The following is an 18,032-nucleotide window of genomic DNA, read 5'->3' as shown; positions in this document are numbered from 1 at the left end:
ACTATTAGGACATGCCACACATACCAGGGCATGTCCTACCTTTCACATACATTGCACCCTGCCCACAGGGGTACCTGGGGCCTACCTGAGGGATGTCTGACATGTATAAAAAGGGAAGGTTAGAGTTCGGCCAATGTGTGCACTGGACAAATTGACATGGCAATTACAAACTGCGCGCAGACTCTGCAATGGCAGGTCTGAGTTACCGTTTTCAGAGCTACTGACGGGGGTGGCACAACCAGTGCTGCAGGACCCCAGGTTCAAAAGGGGGTGGTGATGGACGGAGCATCTGAACCAATCAAACGCTCACACCCAGTCAACAGATCTGGGTTTAATCCATCACCGCTCTTTAGCCCACTCTGCCCCCCCAGTTCAGGCATGGCCATATGCAAATCAGTCTGACCCTGTGCCTCATGGGAACAGTCCAGCCCGAACTGCCAAGCCATTCCTTCCCAGGACCGGATTCAAGCTTCCTAGGACCGGTTTCTGGCATTTCAGCCGTCTTCAGCCAGGTTTGCTTGAATCCAGTGGCAAAGTGAGCAAGGGACTCACGTCTGGGGATACCCTGCCAACTTAAGGCGACAAAGCGGTACAAAAGGGGGTGGTGATGGACGGAGCATCTGAACCAATCAAACACTCACACCCAGTCAACAGATCTGGGTTTAATCCATCACCGTTCTTTAGCCCACTCTGCCACTCCAGTTCAGACATGGCCATATGCAAATCAGTCTGACCCTGTGCCTCATGGGAACAGTCAAGGCCGAACTGCTAAGCCATGCCTTCCCTGGACCAGATTCAAGCTTCCTAGGACCGGTTTCTGGCAGTACAGCCGTCTTCAGCTAGGCTTGCTTGAATCCAGTGGCAAAGTGAGCAAGGGACTCACGTCTGGGCAAACCCTGCCAACCTATGGCGACAAAGCGGAACAAAAGGGTGTGGTGATGGACGGAGCAACTGAACCAATCAAACACTCACACCCAGTCAACAGATCTGGGTTTAATCCATCACTGTTCTTTAGCCCACTCTGCCACCTCAGTTCAGACATGGCCATATGCAAATCAGTCTACCCTGTGCCTCATGGGAACAGTCCAGCCCGAACTGCCAAGCCATGCCTTCCCTGGACCCGATTCAAGCTTCCTAGGACCGGTTTCTGGCATTACAGCCGTCTTCAGCCAGGCTTGCTTGAATCCAGTGTCAAAGTGAGCAGGGGACTCACGTCTGAGCATACCGTGCCAACTTATGGCGACAAAGCAGTACAAAAGGGGGTGGTGATGGATGGAGCATCTGAACCAATCAAACACTCACACCCAGTCAACAGGTAGCATTTAATTCACTGGCCCTGGCACATGCAGTGCACTTTACTAGGGGCTAACAAGTAAATCAAATATCTAATCATGGAAACACTAATCTATAACACAATTTACACAGAGAGCATATGCACTTTAGCACTGATTAGCAGTGGTTATGTGCCCAGAGTGAGAAAAACAACACATCCAGGTCAGTTACAAATTGGAGGAGAAGGCAGAAACTTTGGGGATAACCCTGCAAAATGGGCGGTTTCCAACACAACCCCCTTTCAGCCTAAAGCAAGGGGAAACCAATCCATACCTTGATGGGCTTCCCTGCTTGGGGCGATAGAACACGGAACCTGGTCCGCAACTGCAGGGTTTCCATCCCGTTCTATGCCTTCCTGAACCTCGTTGGATCCCTCTATCCATACTCTCAAGGCTCACTAAGCTGACACATGGGGGACCCTTCTCTTCGCTTGTGGACCCTGTCTGTACAGCGCCCAAACTCACTTTGCTCCCAGATGTGTCCCAACAGGCAGACAGTACCCACAAGGCCAACACGACAGTGTGGCCCAGTCCACCTACAGGTTGTAACTCATGTCCCCCCTCCAGGGGTGACTCTGTCCACCAGGACGGCCAACCACATTGGCCACTGACAACTGTCAGTGATGAGAGCCAGGCCTTATGCCTGTCAGGCCACTCCAACCGCTGTGGTACCAGAGAGTGGGGGCATAGCCCCAGGTGCCTGGTACCCTTTCTCCAATCTTCCTCTTGCCAAGTCAGGTATGGCATCCTAGCACTGGCCCCACAGCCCAGGGTCTGTACCCTGCTGCTGGACAGGAGACTGGGGTGGGCTCTACCACACCCTCTCCTCCTCCCTGGGGCTCTGTAGCATCCCCACACCTGGAGCGGTACCCCCTTTCAAAATTGTCAGGGCCCCTATGACAGGTGTCCTGCACAATTCACCCACCAGTTCAGAGGTGCCTTCCTGCAACTGGTACACCAGCCCTGGGTCTATACCCTGGGGCTGAACCAGGGACTGGGGTGGGCTCTCCCACACCCGGTCCTCCCCCTGTGAGTCTGTACCCTCTCACCTGGAGCGGCACCCCCCGAAGACAAACGGGTAGGGACACTGTTGCCAGTCTTCCCTTCCACCAAGTCAAGGGGGACACCCTGCACCTGGTCCTCCAACCCAGGGTCTATACCCTCAGGCTGACCAGAGGTCTCGGCAAGGCTCTCCCCCCTTCCCTCTCCTTCTGGAGTTCTGCACTCTCCTCCCAGGTGAAGCACAGTCAAACCCCAAAAACTGTCAGGACTCTGGAATCAGCCCTCCCCAACAACTCTTCCACCAGCTCAGGGCCATGACCCTGTAAATGATCCACCACCCGAGGATCTAAACCCTTGGGTTGAACCAGGGTCAGAGGCAAGGACTCCCTTCCTCTGCACTCCCTTCCAGAGTTCCGCACCCTCCTACCTGGAGTGGTACCCCTAGAAGATCGGGGTTAGCATTTAGCTTAAGCCTTCTTGGATTCAGCAGCCATCTTGTCTGCCATGTGCTCACCATGTGCTCTGTCCTACCTTGCTGTCGTTTGCTCTTGTATTCTGCTTAGAGACAGACTATATTTAGGCTCTGCTACTCTGCACATGCGCAGAGAAGACTGTGACTTTCCATGCACCTTTCTGTAGTCTGTAACTGTCAGGGTATTTCTGTCGGAACCAGCAAACTGTTAGCTCCTCCCACTTGTTGACTGTACATTTCTGTATGACCTTTTATGTATGTAAACCTTTTCTTCTGTACTTGTACCGCCTTCTTTTGAGCCCCTGTGTGGGTATAAAAGGAGCATGTTCCTTCTGTTCAGTGTGCTACTTCATACACTACCAAAGGGTCTTGTGTGAATGTAGTTCCACCTCTTGACGTTAATAAAGCGATCTGTTTTATATTGCAGTTTCCGTGGCAACTTCTTTCCTGTTTGATTGAGGACTTGTGCAGAGAAGGGCGAACCCCTAGCACTGGTAGGCCTGGCTGAGGCCCACCACAACAAATTGGTGCCCAACCAGTGGGGCTCATCGGTGACTTGGATGCCCGAAGGAGTGGTCGAAACAAAGGATTGGAATCTCGCTACAGATGATCATTGCCCGAGGAGACCCGCGTCTTGGCAAACCACGGCGTTTTCCTCTCTTTCTGATCTGACCATCCAGGTGGTGCCGGTCCTCGACTGAGGTCTCTTCTGTTGATTCGCCTTGCAGTGACCGTTTAGTCGATTTAAGAACTTGGCAGTTGGAATCTGGACACCAAGGGATTGGTGAGCGTTGTTGCGTTACATCACTTGCTGTTGGTTTTGTTGCCTGGAATTGGTAAGGTCGTTTTTGCGGAGCTTGCTGTGGCTTTGGAATTGTATTGGCCAATTTTGGATTTGTAAGTGATTGATATATGAATTGCAATTCATATAGGCAGGAAATGAGGAGAATTTTCTCTATTTTGAATTGATTTGAACGGTGCACCGTACAAGAGTACTTTAAGCGCTACTTTTTGTATAATACTGCATATTCTGCACTATTTTTGGCATGCCTGTTTCAAGCACACTTCGAAGGATGTGTTGCTTTTGTAGTGGTACCAAATTGAGACTCGATGAAGCACAACCGGCTCCTCCGGAAGGAACCCCTAATAGGGACATGTATATTAAGTATGGTATTTCTTCTATACTGTACACCACGTTATGGAATAAGTATATTCGTAAGGATCCTGAGTTGTGTTGGCCTATGCATGGGTCATTTGATTTACGAAAGATTCAGTAAGTGGAGCAATGTATGTTTAAGCGTAAGACTAGGCAAGATATGTTTGACTGTGTTCGAATGTGGGCAAAAAAAGTTTGTTAGTTATTGAAGAGAGAGCAAGCCTTGATTGAAAAAGAACGAAGAAAAAATATTCATGCGAACGCATTAGAATTGAAAAATAAAGAAATAAAAGAGAAAGAGAGGATAGGGAGCGCCATTTGCAGGAAACTGGCCAATACGCTGTTCCGCGACCCCTCTATCCTATTCTTCATACACCGCAGGATGATTTCTTGTTATTAGACCGTTCTCTGCCTCCCTATTTTCCTCCTTCTGGTCCTTTGCATCATGAGTCAGATGAGGACTCTGCTTCAGAGCAAGAGAAAGAACGGGAAACACGTTCTATGTTGTCCCCTCAGCGTTCCTCTGAGCTTAGACACGCTGCTCACAAAGTGGTCTGTAGTGCTGCCCCAGCTTCTGATCTTTTAGATGAGCTGAAAGATTGGCAGGAGAGGAAGCAAATATATTTTACTGAGGTATTTGCTGCAGAGGTCCTTGAGCGGTTTAGGAAGCATTCTGAGGAATTAGAGACTATTGATGTAGCAAATGATTGTAAGCAAATGCATGAAGGTCTTTTTGTCTTTTCTCAGGTGGCTAACTCAATCAGACATATGGTTAACCTGCGTGCTGAAGCAGTCTGTTTGCGAGAAGAGAAAAAGGCAGCAGAGGCAGCTGCATAAACATCTCAGACCAGCGTGACACAGGCTTCTGCTTCTGGAACAGATAAGATTATGATAGTCCATGCGAAACCCATGCGGGAAGCTGCACCTTTGTATATTCCTCCGAGAGGCGAGGGAACAAATGATGATAAGGATTCTGCTGATGCAAAGGATTGTTTTATTTATAATTGGGTTTAGACTCCTTGGAATAGAGCGGATGTCATGGCTTTTAAAGCTGCATTGCCTGATCCGCGGAAAAATCCAGCCGCCTTTTAAGAGGAAGTTGAGGGTGCCATTAGCTCTTGTACTATTGCTCAGCCCGATACAGACATGTTTTTCGGATTGATATTACCCTCTGATATGTGGAGGACTATTCGTAAAGTTGATGATCGTGCAACCTTTGGGGCGCAATGGAAGGATATAGAATTAGAGGACGCAGCAAGCAAAATCAAGGTATGATGTAGTCGGACCTGCACCACTGCGGCGTGCTAGAGCTATTAATAATATTTAAAAGCACATTTTGAAGCAGAGTCACTAAGGCGCTACCTCCTACACCCCATGTTGCTCTTTCCCTTGTATGCTTCCCTGCTCCATGTTGCTTTCCTCTCTGTGTGTAGCTCTATCTGCAAAACACTCCTGTTCTCCCCGTTGCTCTCTGTCCCTCTTGTCCTTTTCTGTGCAGTCCCTAACTGCTCCATGCTGCCTTCTCTGTCCTGTGTTTCTCCTACCTATAAATTCTTCCTTCCCATGCTTCTCCTGCTTGTCTGCTTTTCTTCCTCCTGTGGGAAAATAGGCCCACACTCCTTGTTGCTCTCTCACTAAGAGGCTATCAGGCAATCACTCACTTTAAAGACTGCCAGTTCCTCAAGGAGGTCCAGACAATGGGCAACTCATATTGTCCCAAAACAAAGTGGAGCTCTACAGCTGAGTGTTCCCGGTAACAGCATTGCCGGAAATTAACAGGCAGCTAAGGAGCCCAGGAGGTGAGTGGGATGTATGATGGGTCCTTCCATTCTAACTCACACCAAGTGCAGGGTTGGGGGAGGTCCCAGTGGACCCAGTCCCTTCAATCACTGAGCACCCCCATGCGGCAGGCCACCACATCCTGCGCAGCAGAGGTGTCCTTCTCCTACAGTCCTACCTGTCATGTACCTGCCGCACAATGCTTCCAATGGTGAATTGCTACCACAGCACCAACTACCCTTTCAGACAGCCGCAAGTGTCCTCCAGGCCCGCAGCCAGGCCCCGGCCACCAAAAGGTCCAGAACAGAAAGAGATAAATGTCTCAACCAAGCCCTTGTATAGCTTCCATCATACTTTCTCTACAGCAACACTTCCTTTGTTGGCAAATGTCAACCCAGGATTTAATTTAAGCCGCATTTTCTGCAATACAACAGCCAGTATGTTCTCTGTGTAATTTAGAAAAAAGACGGAAGTGTGCTGGTAGTTAATTATGGATGCCATTTGTTTATTTGTTCCCAATTATGCCTAATGGTCTAGTAGTCTCGGTAGTAGAAGAATATCCGGATGATCAAACGTTTTTTGCACAATGAGACAATCAACTGGCAGCTTGAACATAGGATGGTTATCTACTGCAATAGTGCATGTGACGTGCACTTTGCAGCTGCCATCTGAGTTTCTCCCTCACAGTGCACAGGTGTTGTCAAGGTACTAAAATGCTTGATTGATGCATTTTAGTGCTGTGATGTGGATCACCAACCTAAATGTGTTAGTCTAAATCCTGCTGAGTGGTACTTGGCAAGGCTGCAAAAGAAATGCAAGATATAAAGCTAAAGATAGGACACAGCATTGCATTTTCACGGATTCCATTGTGGTGCAAACTTGTATAACACAGACACCTCTTAGGGATGTATTATGCCCATTTGACAATTGATGGTAAGGGACACATTGTTACACAAATAAAATACTTGTAAAGGAGAATATGCTTTTGAATACTGTATACTTTTCATGTTTGTAGTGTGTTGCAAACCTATCTTATGATCCTTCATGTGGTACTCTATGTGTAGAAATACACTGTCTTTTCACTGTGTTAAGCAATATTTAGGAGTGATATTTGCACGTATATCTTTTGCTGCACCCACACATGCGGTCGGGTTCTTGACATACATAGCCTAGGCAGACACTGCCTTACACAGAGCTGGTCTGGAGGGCTTTTTTTAAATTCCGGTTTGCCCGCGAGCACTCATGGTCAAACCACCCAATGAATTTATTGTTAGTCCTCCTCCCAGTTAATTTCAAATTCCCAGCAATTGCAATTAATATCTTGCTAAAACAGTAATTACTTGGTATGGATAGAATTTAATTCTGCGCAGATGGAAAATTCAGTGGGATTATCTTTGATAACCTTCCCCAGCAGGGCAGATTCAATAATATTTGTCCATCTGAGGCAGATACCATTTGTGTCATATGTTTCAATTTGTTCCTCTAATTGCAGGCTGTTAGTCCACTTGAATTTGATGTTAAATACCATCTACAGAGGGTGGTGGTCACTAAAACGCCTTTGTTGACTTTAAAAGAGCCACACGACCCCTTTACTCTCTGCCAGACAAGGGCTTGAACAATTGTAGAATCACAGTGATTATCTTGGAAAGAGGGGATTGTCATTCCTTCTCTATCTTGTGTATTTACCATATATGCAAGGTAATATTTAAAACGAAGTTCGTTTTGGGCCTCCCCATATAGGTTATGTGTTAACTAAGTTGGCTTACCCTCAAACATGTTTGTATAGCTTCAAATCTTACTGTAGTGGATTTGCTAATTGTTAGAAATGGGATTTCTGGCTAGCTGAGACTTGCGCCAAAGCTTGACCGAACCACCACTCTAATCAGGATAAGGGAGTTACATGTCTAAAATAACCCCTGCTCACGCCCTTGGTAGCTTGGCACGAGCAGCCAGGTTTATATTAGAGGCAGTGTGTAAAGCATTTGCACATAACCAACAGTAATACAGTGTGCGCACTACAAAAGGACACCACACCAGCTTAGAAAAACATCCAATATTTTTATATAATTAAAACAAGACCAAAAATGATAAAAACTCCACAATACTATAATTAAAAGTACATAGTTAAAAAATATGCTGATTAAAAAGAGTTCCTTAGGTGGATAGTTCTGTCGTGTCACGGCGTCATCAGCACACAATTCCGAAAACAGTTCTGGCTGACCTTGGGATCGCGGCCAACGACGGTGTTGGGAAGACCCACAAACAGTACCTTTCAGCGATGCAGGGTGATGGGGCCCTTGAAATTACTCACGTTGCAAGTCGAGCTCCTTTCTGATGGGATCAGGAGCACTGGTGCCAACAGGCGTCGGGTGCTGCGGTGTGAAGTGCAGCGGTGCAGCATACGGTGCCCCCTAGGTCACGGTGCGAGCAGTGGCTCAGTGGCAGTGGCAGATAGCGTCGTCGGTGAGACCAGGGTCGTGGTGCGATATGGAGGCAGTGCTCGTCATGGTGCTAACAGGTCACGGTGCAAGCAGCAGCATTGTCGTTGCTGAAGCGCTGTCGTCGGCTGATGAACTGGAGTTGATGACACCGGCGTCGGTGGGCCAAGGCTGCAGTGTGGGATGAGGGCGGTGCGTCGTGTAACTTACAAGCGGTGCTCCCGAACCATGGTGCAAGCAGCTGTACTGATTTCAGCGGGAAGTGGAGGCGTCAGGAAGGCCAAAGCCTTGTCATGTAGTGAGGGGGTGTAGAGTGCGGGCTAACAGGTGTTGGTGCAAGCAGCAGCTCGGTGATGGCGTCAGCAGGCGTCTTTTGTGAGACCAGGGTCACTGTGCGGCGTGGCGGTGGTGCCCTCTGCTGTGCCAAGTCTTCAGCGTGAAGCAAGGCGGTGCGGAGTGCGGTGCCCACAGGTCACGGTGCAAACAGCTGCTCAGTGATGGTGTCAGCAGGCTTCTCCGGTGAGACCAGGGTCGCGGTGCGGTGTTGCAGTGGTGCCCACTGTGGTGTCAAAGCTTAGGTGTGAAGCAAGGCAATGCGGAGTACGGTACCCACAGGTCACGGTGCAAGCAGTGGCTCGGTGGCGGAGTCAACAGGCGGCATCGGTGGGACCAGGGTTGTGGTGCGGCATCGCGGCAGTGCCCTCTGCAGTGCCAAAGCTTCAGTATGAAGAAAGGGGGTGCAGACTGCGGTGCTCACAGGTCACGGTGCAAGCAGCGGATCGGTGGCGGCGTCAAGAGGCGTCATCGGTGAGACCAGGTTTGCGGTGCAGCGTTGCGGCAGTGCCCTCTGCGGTGCCTTCAGGACACGGGGTTGGCAGGGTCGATGTAGACTTTGTTGAGTTGCTCTTCCTCTGTTTGCAAACAAAACAGGTGATGGACCGAATGTGGATCAATGTCACACATTCACCCCAGTCCAAAGATCTGGGCCCAAATCCATCGTTTTTTTGCACTCCACACCACCCTGGGTTAGACAATGGCGATATGCAAATCAGCTCTGACCCTGTGCCCCATGGGAACAGTCCAGTCCGAACTACAAAAGCCATGTCCTTCCCAGAACGGAATCAAGCATCCGAGGACCGGACCGGTTTCGAGGTAACGCCTCTCATCACCCCTCTGTTTGCAGCACAAAACACATAGCCCCCAGTGCTACAGGCAGAAGAGCTAGAAGTCTATCTTATTCCTGAGACTTTGTGAACAGGGGGCAACTCTAACTCAAGCCCTTGGAGAGACTTACAAATTGGATTGCAGAAAGTCCAGTTCAGGCCTTTCCCTGCCTAAGACAGAAGCAGCCACTGCAGGTCAGCCCAGCAAAGCACCCAGCAAAGCAGTAGTTCCTTATCGCACCTTCCACAGCTCTCCTTCTTGGCAGTCTTCTTGGTCCGAAAGAGTTCTAAAATTCAGGGGCCTGGGACCCAGCATTTGTAGCTAAAAATCCTTGGACCTTTCAGGTAGAGGGTGTCTGTGCTCGACCAGAACCAGTTCTGCCTTCTCGGGTGTAATTTCCTGGCAGGAGGTGGAGAGAGCATTGTCAGAGGCAGACCAGACCCTTTCAGGTGCAAGGAAATTCCTCCCCCACCGCAGCTCAGTTCTAATCAGCCCTTTCCTGACCTATCCAGACCACCTGGAGCCCCTCCGGCCCCCCAGCCTTCAGTCCTCCAAAACCCAGACAGGCAATGCTCATTCCAGCAGAGGCATATGGGATGACTGAGCAAGAAAATACCCACTTTCTAAAAGTGGTATTTTCAAACAGAGAATGTAAAAATCACCTTCACTAAAAGATGCATCTTTAGATTCTGAGTTCAGGCATACTAAATTCTATTTTCTTCCCGAATTCCCCGGGACAGTTATGTTTATAGGATGTTATAAACAGACCTCCCATTCTATCCTATGAGGAACTGGTAGTCTTGCAATAGTGAAAAAAACGAAATTGGCTGCAATTCACTATTAGGACATGCCACACATACCAAGGCATGTCCTACCTTTCACATACATTGCACCCTGCCCACAGGGGTACCTGGGGCCTACCTGAGGGATGTCTGACATGTATAAAAAGGGAAGGTTAGAGTTCGGCCAATGTGTGCACTGGACAAATTGACATGGCAATTACAAACTGCGCGCAGACTCTGCAATGGCAGGTCTGAGTTACCGTTTTCAGAGCTACTCACGGGGGTGGCACAACCAGTGCTGCAGGACCCCAGGTTCAAAAGGGGGTGGTGATGGACGGAGCATCTGAACCAATCAAACGCTCACACCCAGTCAACAGATCTGGGTTTAATCCATCACCGCTTTTTAGCCCACTCTGCCACCCCAGTTCAGGCATGGCCATATGCAAATCAGTCTGACCCTGTGCCTCATGGGAACATTCCAGCCCGAACTGCCAAGCCATTCCTTCCCAGGACCGGATTCAAGCTTCCTAGGACCGGTTTCTGGCATTACAGCCGTCTCCAGCCAGGTTTGCTTGAATCCAGTGGCAAAGTGAGCAAGGGACTCACGTCTGGGGATACCCTGCCAACTTAAGGCGACAAAGCGGTACAAAAGGGGGTGGTGATGGACGGAGCATCTGAACCAATCAAACACTCACACCCAGTCAACAGATCTGGGTTTAATCCATCACCGTTCTTTAGCCCGCTCTGCCACTCCAGTTCAGACATGGCCATATGCAAATCAGTCTGACCCTGTGCCTCATGGGAACAGTCCAGGCGGAACTGCTAAGCCATGCCTTCCCTGGACCAGATTCAAGCTTCCTAGGACCGGTTCCTGGCAGTACAGCCGTCTTCAGCTAGGCTTGCTTGAATCCAGTGGCAAAGTGAGCAAGGGACTCACGTCTGGGCAAACCCTGCCAACTTATGGCGACAAAGCGGTACAAAAGGGTGTGGTGATGGATGGAGCAACTGAACCAATCAAACACTCACACCCAGCCAACAGATCTGGGTTTAATCCATCACTGTTCTTTAGCCCACTCTGCCACCCCAGTTCAGACATGGCCATATGCAAATCAGTCTACCCTGTGCCTCATGGGAACAGTCCAGCCCGAACTGCCAAGCCATGCCTTCCCTGGACCCGATTCAAGCTTCCTAGGACCGGTTTCTGGCATTACAGCCGTCTTCAGCCAGGCTTGCTTGAATCCAGTGGCAAAGTGAGCAAGGGACTCACGTCTGAGCATACCGTGCCAACTTATGGCGACAAAGCAGTACAAAAGGGGGTGGTGATGGATGGAGCATCTGAACCAATCAAACACTCACACCCAGTCAACAGGTAGCATTTAATTCACTGGCCCTGGCACATGCAGTGCACTTTACTAGGGGCTAACAAGTAAATCAAATATCCAATCATGGAAACACTAATCTATAACACAATTTACACAGAGAGCATATGCACTTTAGCACTGATTAGCAGTGGTTATGTGCCCGGAGTGAGAAAAACAACACATCCAGGTCAGTTACAAATAGGAGGAGAAGGCAAAAACTTTGGGGATAACCCTGCAAAAAGGGCGATTTCCTACACAACCCCCTTTCAGCCTAAAGCAAGGGGAAACCAATCCATACCTTGATGGGCTCCCCTGCTTGGGGCGATAGAACACGGAATCTGGTCCGCAACTGCAGGGTTTCCATCCCGTTCTATGCCTTCCTGAACCTCGTTGGATCCCTCTATCCATACTCTCAAGGCTCACTAAGCTGACACATGGGGGACCCTTCTCTTCGCTTGTGGACCCTGTCTGTACAGCGCCCAAACTCACTTTGCTCCCAGATGTGTCCCAACAGGCAGACAGTACCAACAAGGCCAACACGACAGTGTGGCCCAGTCCACCTACAGGTTGTAACTCATGTCCCCCCTCCAGGGGTGACTCTGTCCACCAGGACGGCCAACCACATTGGCCACTGACAACTGTCAGTGATGAGAGCCAGGCTTTATGCCTGTCAGGCCACTCCAACCACTGTGGTACCAGAGAGTGGGGGCATAGCCCCAGGTGCCTGGTACCCTTTCTCCAATCTTCCTCTTGCCAAGTCAGGTATGGCATCCTAGCACAGGCCCCACAGCCCAGGGTCCGTACCCTGCTGCTGGACAGGAGACTGGGGTGGGCTCTACCACACCCTCTCCTCCTCCCTGGGGCTCTGTACCACCCCCACACCTGGAGCGGTACCCCCTTTCAAAATTGTCAGGGCACCTATGACAGGTGTCCTGCACAATTCACCCACCAGTTAAGAGGTGCCTTCCTGCAACTGGTACACCAGCCCCGGGTCTATACCCTGGGGCTGAACCAGGGACTGGGGTGGGCTCTCCCACACCCGGTCCTCCCCCTGTGAGTCTGTACCCTCCCACCTGGAGCAGCACCCCCAGAAGACAAACGGGTAGGGACACTGTTGCCAGTCTTCCCTTCCCCCAGATCAAGGGGGACACCCTGCACCTGGTCCTCCAACCCAGGGTCTATACCCTCAGGCTGACCAGAGGTCTCGGCAAGGCTCTCCCTCCTTCCCTCTCCTTCTGGAGTTCTGCACTCTCCTCCCAGGTGAAGAACAGTCAAACCCCAAAAACTGTCAGGACTCTGGAATCAGCCCTCCCCAACAACTCTTCCACCAGCTCAGGGCCATGACCCTGCAAATGATCCACCACCCGAGGATCTAAACCCTTGGGTTGAACCAGGGTCAGAGGCGAGGACTCCCTTCCTCTGCACTCCCTTCCAGAGTTCCGCACCCTCCTACCTGGAGTGGTACCCCTAGAAGATCGGGGTTAGCAATTAGCTTAAGCCTTCTTGGATTCAGCAGCCATCTTATCTGCCATGTGCTCACCATGTGCTCTGTCCTACCTTGCTGTCGTTTGCTCATGTATTCTGCTTAGAGACAGACTATATTTAGGCTCTGCTACTCTGCACACGCGCAGAGAAGACTATGACTTTCCATGCACCTTTCTGTAGTCTGTAACTGTCAGGGTATTTCTGTCGGAACCAGCAAACTGTTAGCTCCTCCCACTTGTTGACTGTGCATTCTGTATGACCTTTTATGTAAGTAAACCTTTTCTTCTGTACTTGTACCGCCTTCTTTTGAGCCCCTGTGTGGTTATAAAAGGAGCATGTTCCTTCTGTTCAGTGTGCTACTTCATACACTACCAAAGGGTCTTGTGTGAATGTAGTTCCACCTCTTGACATTAATAAAGCGCTCTGTTTTATATTGCAGTTTCCGTGGCAACTTCTTTCCTGTTTGATTGAGGACTTGTGCAGAGAAGGGCGAACCCCTAGCACTGGTAGGCCTGGCTGAGGCCCACCACGACAAATTGGTGCCCAACCAGTGGGGCTCATCGGTGACTTGGATGCCCGAAGGAGTGGTCGAAACAAAGGATTGGAATCTCGCTACAGATGATCATTGCCCGAGGAGACCCGCGTCTTGGCAAACCACGGCGTTTTCCTCTCTTTCTGATCTGACCATCCAGGTGGTGCCGGTCCTCGACTAAGGTCTCTTCTGTTGATTCGCCTTGCAGTGACCGTTTAGTCGATTTAAGAACTTGGCAGTTGGAATCTGGACACCAAGGGATTGGTAAGCGTTGTTGCGTTACATCACTTGCTGTTGGTTTTGTTGCCTGGAATTGGTAAGGTCGTTTTTGCGGAGCTTGCTGTGGCTTTGGAATTGTATTGGCCAATTTTGGATTTGTAAGTGATTGATATATGAATTGCAATTCATATAGGCAGGAAATTAGGAGAATTTTCTCTATTTTGAATTGATTTGAACGGCGCACCGTACAAGAATACTTTAAGCGCTACTTTTTGTATAATACTGCATATTTTGCACTATTTTTGGCATGCCTGTTTCAGGCACACTTCGAAGGATGTGTTGCTTTTGTAGTGGTACCAAATTGAGACTCGATGAAGCACAACCGGCTCCTCCGGAAGGAACCCCTAATGGGGACATGTATATTAAGTATGGTATTTCTTCTATACTGTACAGCACGTTATGGAATAAGTATATTCGTAAGGATCCTGAGTTGTGTTGGCCTATGCATGGGTCATTTGATTTACGAAAGATTCAGTATGTGGAGCAATGTATGTTTAAGCGTAAGACTAGGCAAGATATGTTTGACTGTGTTCGAATGTGGGTGAAAAAAGTTTGTTAGTTATTGAAGAGAGAGCAAGCCTTGATTGAAAAAGAACGAAGAAAAGATATTCATGCGAACGCATTAGAACTGAAAAATAAAGAAATAAAAGAGAGAGAGAGGATAGGGAGCGCCATTTGCAGGTAACTGGCCAATACGCTGTTCCACGACCCCTCTATCCTATTCTTCATACACGGCAGGATGATTTCTTGTTATTAGACCGTTCTCTGCCTCCCTATATTCCTCCTTCTGGTCCTTTGCATCATGAGTCAGATGAGGACTCTGCTTCAGAGCAAGAGAAAGAACGGGAAACTCGTTCTATGTTGTCCCCTCAGCGTTCCTCTGAGCTTAGACACTCTGCTCACAAAGTGGTCTGTAGTGCTGCCCCAGCTTCTGAACTTTTAGATGAGCTGAAAGATTGGCAGGAGAGGAAGCAAATATATTTTACTGAGGTATTTGCTGCAGAGGTCCTTGAGCGGTTTAGGAAGCATTCTGAGGAATTAGAGCCTATTGATGTAGCAAATGATTGTAAGCAAATGCATGAAGGTCTTTTTGTCTTTTCTCAGGTGGCTAACTCAATCAGACATATGGTTAACCTGCGTGCTGAAGCAGTCTGTTTGCGAGAAGAGAAAAAGGCAGCAGAGGCAGCTGCATAAACATCTCAGACCAGCGTGACACAGGCTTCTGCTTCTGGAACAGATAAGATTATGATAGTCTATGCGAAACCTTTGCGGGAAGCTGCACCTTTGTATATTCCTCCGAGAGGCGAGGGAACAAATGATGATAAGGATTCTGCTGATGCAAAGGATTGTTTTATTTATAATTGGGTTTATACTCCTTGGAATAGAGCGGATGTCATGGCTTTTAAAGCTGCATTGCCTGATCCGCGGAAAAATTCAGCCGCCTTTTAAGAGGAAGTTGAGGGTGCTATTAGCTCTTGTACTATTGCTCAGCCCGATACAGACATTTTTTTCGGATTGATATTACCCCCTGATATGTGGAGGACTATTCGTAAAGTTGATGATCGTGCAACTTTTGGGGTGCAACGGAAGGATATAGAATTAGAGGACGCAGAAAGGGAACCCGCACAGAAGCCATGTCAACTAATTTTAGATCTCCCCGCAACTATATTAGTTAAGTTAAAGACGATTATTCCCCCTAAAAAGATAGACTAGACTGTGTTAGCGCCTTGCAAGCAAAAAGTAGATGAATCGGTGTCTGACTTCTTCACACGCTTTGAGGAGGCATTCCACGATTTTAGTGGCCAGTCATTGACAGATGACACGGGCAGGCATCTGTTTGTTGATAAATATGTTGCAAACCTGTTGCCAGGAATAGCTAGTCGCCTAAAGGCCAGTGAGAGTTCATGGACTACCTCTTCTCCAGTTCCTCTTTTAACTATGGCTCAGTATTACGAGCGACAGGAATTAGAAGCGAAAGGCAATGAGGATAAGAAGACTAAAGAGTTAAAAACGAAGGTTGTGTTGGCTCAGGCTTATAGTCCGCCTTCTAGAGGTAATGATAGAGATGGACGTGGATCTTATGGTTCGTCTTCTTCTTCTTACACTCGTTCACATTTTTCTGTTGACCAGTGTGCGTACTGCAGGAAATTTGGACATTGGGTTTCTCACTATCCGACATTGCGTGCTCAGCAGTATCCACGTGGACGGGGACAAATGAGAAATCGTTCAGGATATTCAGGGCCTAAAGGAAGCACGGATGATCATGCTAGGTTTGATGCTAATACACATGGACAGGATGGGTTTAACAATTTTGATAGACTGAACCAATATCAAATGTCTGATTATTTGCTGTCCGATTTGAAAGTTCTGCTTATGCATAGGATTGCCTAGGATGGGGTAAGGAATCAGTTGAAGTTCCAGTAGATCAGCAGGGTCCCTATGTTACAGCACATTTTTTGGGTACTACTGATTGGTTTCTGGTTGATACAGGAGCTATTTGTAGCGCCTTGTCTAAACAATTTTTTCCAAGGGCTCCCCTGTCTGGCTTAACCATTACATCAATAGGTTTCGATGGAACACCTTCCCTTAGTCCACTGTCACAACCACTTGCATTCCATGTTGACAAATTTACTGCTCCATGTCCATTTTTGCTTTCTCCGAACACAGCGGACAATATTGTGGGTCTTGATATGCTCAAATATTTCAGGGCTACTATACGATGTTCTCCGGAAGGAGTGCGTGTTATTTTGAATGACCATTACCCCGTGCTTGAGAGATTTTGTTAAAGAGGACATTGCATTGGCTTAACTCCCTAGCACTTTGTGGGCAACTTCAGACATCGTTGTAGGGCAAATGCTTATTCCACCAGTACATATTAGTGTCAAGGAGGGTGCTTCATTGCCATGCTTGCCTCAATACAGAATTTCTCAAGAAGGCGAAGAAGCACTTGTACGCATTGTTCATGATTTAGTTCAAGTGGGGGTTGTGGAACAAGTTCCCTATAACATTTGTAACAGTTCTATTCTTCCCATTTTGAAAAAAGACACTGACACTAGGATTTACAGATTTATCATTGATTTGCGAGAAGTCAAAAAGATTGTAGTACCACAGTACCCCGTGGTTTCTAACATAACGACATTGCTTACCTTAGTTCCTCCAACAGCCACTACATTCACCATCATAGACCTGAAGAATGCTTTCTTCTCGATTCCTTTTCATCCTGACAGCCAATATTTGTTCGGTTTCACTTTGAATAATCGATCGTATAGATTTTGTAGAATTCCTCAAGGGTACACTGAGAGTCCTAGCATTTACAGTCAAGCATTGAAAAGACAACTTGATTCTTTCACTTTGCCTGAAGGTGGGGCTTTCATTCAATATGTTGATGATATCTTGTTGGCAGCCAATATGCTTGAAAGTGTGAGAAATGTACTCTGTCTTTACTTTCCTTCCTTGCTTCACACCACCATAAAGTGTCACTGAAGAAATTGCAATAATGTAGACCGAAGGTAACCTATTTAGGTCACCTTCTGTCTAAGGAGGGTTGTGCACTTACACCAGATCACAATCAAGCAATTTTAGACACACCAGTACCTTCTACTCAGAAAGATGTTCGTGCATTCATTGGTCTGACTTTGTTTTGTAGTCAATTTATATTAGGTTTTTCACACATTGTTAAACCCTTGTTAGCGCTTCTGACCAAAGACACTCCAATGCCCCTTCCATGGACGACTGAATGCCAGAATGCTTTTCGTCAGTTAACACAAGCTCTTTGTTCTGCACCAGTGTTAGGCACTCCGGATTACACAAAGGGTTTTACACTCTATGTACATGAGAAAGATGGGTGTGCATTGCCAGTTTTAGTGCAGCCACACAGTGACAAACAGCGTCCCTGTTCATATTTTTCAGCGGATCTTGATCCCGTTGCTCGTGCATTGCCTGGGTGCTTCCGATCAGTTGCAGCAGCAGCTGTGTCCATACATCAAACTGAAGGGATAATTTTGTCACATAAATTGTTGGTGCTAGTACCCCATGCAGATGATGACCTTGTGAATCAGACTAAGACTCAACACCTAACTAGTGCTCGTTTGACAGGATACGAATTGACACTGTTAGCCCCTCACATTACCCTGAAGAGGTGTACGAATTTGAACCCAGCTACTTTGTTACTGTTAGAACCGGCTGTCTCTAGTTGGCAGAGGTATGTACTTCTGACAAATAGGGACACACCTTTTCTAGTCAGGGCAAGGG

The sequence above is a fragment of the Lissotriton vulgaris genome, chromosome 6 (genome assembly GCF_964263255.1).
Source record: "Lissotriton vulgaris chromosome 6, aLisVul1.2, whole genome shotgun sequence".
In the NCBI taxonomy this organism is placed as follows: Eukaryota; Metazoa; Chordata; class Amphibia; order Caudata; family Salamandridae; genus Lissotriton; species Lissotriton vulgaris.
The sequence above is the reverse complement of the archived record's forward strand: the minus strand, read 5'-3'. Positions refer to the sequence as shown.